Here is a 4092-nt window from a genome sequence, read left to right as displayed (position 1 = left end):
ATTAAAATTAGTGGGAATGCAGGGGATGGGGTGGGGTATTTCTGACATTAATTTCTGGATATGGGCTTTATTTGAAACATGTGCCAGGAAGTTACTCGTTGTATGCACTATGTCAGATACAGCTTTTCCTGTGAATGGTAGTTATTGGGTGTAGATGTAAATGTCACAAAGTGGTGTAGAGTCACGTATCTGCACAGTTGCCCAAGTGCGATGCTGTCTTTGAGCTGATGCTCATGACTCAATTTTGAACCAACCAGCTAGATACTCTTCTTATGTACCTACTACAGATGACATTAGGAGCTACTAAGCTGTTGTGCCTTAATGTCCCCATTTTCTTATTGTTGCCTTTTGTCTCCTATTCTACACCTGGGTTTCAGTTTGGCTGTTAGTGGAGAGCTCTTCTAGTTGTCAGTCTAGGGAACAGTGTCCATCCATTCTATGATGGTGTTCTGCTGCCAAGACAAAGATTTTGATATAATCTCATTTCCCTAAGATGTCAAGGAATGAAACTCTTCATTGTCAGCTTCTAGCCCACATATGGTCAAAGATAGGATATAGTCTGCAATGGTACTAAAGGCTCTTTATGCAGAATAGATCTATGCAAGCAAGATGAGAGAATGGCTTGGTACCAGAAATACGGGTGGGTCAACATGCCTTTTGCCTGGTACCAAGGCCTGTGCCGCTCAAGCTGTGATGCTGGTTCCTTGTCCTGAAAGGCAGTGGGAGTCCTGATAAGAGAGCATTTGTGTAATATCTCTCCATGTGGAATGCTGATGCACTGGTAGGAGTCAAATATTATTTGTTGTAAGGAGACATTCTCTGTGTAATTTCTCTTTCAATGGAGTCTGATGAAGATCAGTGACAATGATGCAAACTAAGCATTTGAGGAGTCTTAGGGGTGCTGTGCGTGGAGGTATGGTGGAGAAATGGCATGTGTTGTGTCAGTTTCCAGGGTTTATTGCTGGTCTACAGGAAATGAGTCTGAGGGTGGGTATCACACATTTCAGAATCTGTCCAACCTGTGGGTTCATCAGTTTGCTTTCCTGTTGCATGATCACTTACTGGGCCTAGATACATGCTTTACATTAGGCTTTGAGAGTCATGTATCCTCTAACTTGTCCATGTGCTGAGGTAGGATCGTGTCTTTGAACTAATACTTTGACTGGGTCTTTACTGAAGCTGCATATCACTTATGCACTTGAGAAAATTTTACATTGCTTCCAAATAGTGTGATGAGAAATCTCTCTCCATACACCAATATAGTGATCTTTTTTTTTTTCAGTTATGTGTTGAACTTCTCTTTCAGTGGTGTCTTCTGCAAATGTAGTTTTCCTTTCATGTGACATTTGGGCATGGTGAGAAATTCTATCCAGAGACTTAGCACGTGTATACGTTTGCTGTGGTATAATTTGAAATGTCTAAAAGATGTACAGATTATGTAAAAGTTGTCCTTTTTTTCATATGAGGTTCATAGCTGTCCATGCATTTGCTTCTTATTGTCCAAAATGAGGAAACGTGGGTATGTTGTGTTAGCTCCTGTGGACATTTTATCTAGATCCTCCTTTTGTGTACCTAGTACAGTTGAGATACTCTGAAATTTTAAGCTATAATGCCCTCACCTCTGCAGGTTTCCTGTTGTTCCCTTGTTTGTTGCTCAGGTCTAAAGCTGGATCTCATAGTGGCTAACCCTTACGATATTAAAAGATGTCTTGTTGGACTGGGTAATGGTTTCCATTGATACCTTCAGTGATTTCATCTACAAAGCCAAGGCTTTGATATACCTTTTTTCTCTATGATGTCACACAATGACATGACACCTCACCTGTGGCCAGTATATGGCCAAAACAATATAGTCCATGGTGTGACTGTGGGCTGTGAACGCAGAGCAAGGAGGGCAAGATGCTCATTTTGAACATGGAAAATAGATGAGTCAGTGTGATTTTGACTGAGCAACGGATTGAATTCCTGCCTGGTACCAAGGCCTGTGCCATTTTTTTATTGTAATCCTGGTTTCCCTGTCCTGAAATACAATGGTAGTAGAGCATTTGTACAACTGAGCACAAAGAGAGATGACATATAGCTAGAATGGCTTGTAATCCTTCTGAAATCTCCATTATCCATTTCCCTGAATGTTGTGATAGTGTTTCTTCACAGCTGTTGTTCCACTTTCTTTCAGGCCCTTCTTTCCTGAAAGGTCATGGTTTCCTTATCCCATTTCTGGACAGTGCTTTTGCATTTGAAGCTGCATGGTTTTATGCAACAAATACTTACTTTAGCCTCCTAACACAGAATTGTGTGAGCAGAAAGAATGAGAATCTAAAAGAATCTATTGTGTGCTCTTAAAAGAATGCACTGGAGAAAGTGTCCCATAAGGGGGAAGAAACAATAGGAATTAGAGATGTGTACACATCTAAGTGAATATGACATTGTTGGAATCACAGAAGTATGATGGGATGGCTCCTATGACTGGAGTTGGAATGGAAAGTTACAGGCTCTTTAGGAAAGACAGGCCAGGCAGACAGGGGTGAGGGATGTAGCTACTTATGTCAATGGTAGTTTGGAGAGTACATAACTTTGCCCAGGGACGGGTGATGAATTTGTGGGTTAGGTTCAAAGGGAGAAATGTGATGGGGACATTACCGTGGGGACCTGCTGCAGGCTGCCTGATCAGGAAGACACTGTGGATGAAGCTCTCTAGACAGATAGGAGCAGCCCGCAATTGCAGGTCTTTGTCTCATGGGGGACTTCAACCACTCCAGTATCGGTTGGAAGATTGGTACAGCCTGGCACAAGTAATACAGGAGGTCTCAGTTGTGTGAAAGACAACTTCCTCCTGCAAGTAACAGGAGCCAAGGAGAGGTGCCATGCTTGACCTTGTGCTCACCAACAGGGAGGGAATGGGAACACTGGATGGGAATGTGATGCTCCAGGGCAGCCTTCACTGCAGTGATCATGAGATGGTGGAGTCTGTGATCTTCAGGGTAATGAAAAGGGCCCTGGACTTCAGGAGGGAAGACTTTGGTCTCTTCAGGAACCTACTCAATATGGTTCCATGGGATAAAACCCTAGAGGGCAGGGGGCCCAAGACTGCTAGTTGATATTTAAAGATCACCTGCTCCAAGCTCAGGAGTGTTGCGTCCCTGCAAGAAGGAAATGGGGCTGGAAAGCCAAGATGCCTCCATGGGTGGATAAGAAACTGCTGAGAAAACTTAGAAGGAAAGAAACTTGCAGAAAATGGAAGGACAGGCAGTCTGGGAAGAATACAGGAACATTGGGAAGTTAGGAATTGGGTCAGGAAAGCTGATGTCCAGATAGAATTGTCTGGCCAGGGATGTCAAGAATAACAGGAAGGGCTTCTGTGGGTATGTTGCAAACAAGTCTAGGAATAACACAGACCCTCTCTGGAAGGAAATGAACTGGCTACCCTAGATTTGGAAAAGACTGAGGTTCTCAATGACTTCTTTGCCACAGTCTTCACCAGCAAGTGCTCTGACCACACCACCCAAGTCTTGGAAGGCAGATGCAGGTACTGTGAGACTTAAGACCTTAGGCCTACTGTAGGAGAGGATCAGGTTCAAGATCATTTTAAGAATCAAAATGCATAAGTCCTTATGGGACCTGATGAAATCCATCTGTGGGTCCTGAAGTATCTGGCAAATGAAGTTGCTAAGCCACTGTCCATTTTTTAAAAATCATGGCAGTCAGGTGAAGTACCCAGCAACTGGAAAAAGGGAAATATAACCCCCATTTTCAAGAAGGGGAAAATGGAAGAGCCAGAAAACTACAGACCATTCAGACTCACCTCTGCCTGGCAAAATCTTGTATCAGATTCTCCTGGAAAGCATGCTAAGGCACATGAGGTGGTTGGTAACAGCCAGCATGGCTTCACTGAGGGCAAATCATGTCTGACCAATTTAGTGTCCTATGATGGGGCTACAGAATTGATGGATAAGAGCAAAGCAGTTGACAGCATCTACCTGGACTTGTACAAAGTGTTCGACACTGTCCCTCATGACACCCTTTTCTCTAAACTGGAGAAACAAATTTCATTGATGGACCGACCACTTGATGAATAAAGAATTGTTGGGAATG

This window comes from Pezoporus flaviventris, unplaced genomic scaffold (genome assembly GCF_033815535.1).
Source record: "Pezoporus flaviventris isolate CSIRO_AGI_PZ_B2104156 unplaced genomic scaffold, CSIRO_AGI_Pfla_v1 ptg000023l, whole genome shotgun sequence".
In the NCBI taxonomy this organism is placed as follows: Eukaryota; Metazoa; Chordata; class Aves; order Psittaciformes; family Psittacidae; genus Pezoporus; species Pezoporus flaviventris.
Note: the sequence above shows the minus strand (reverse complement) of the source record.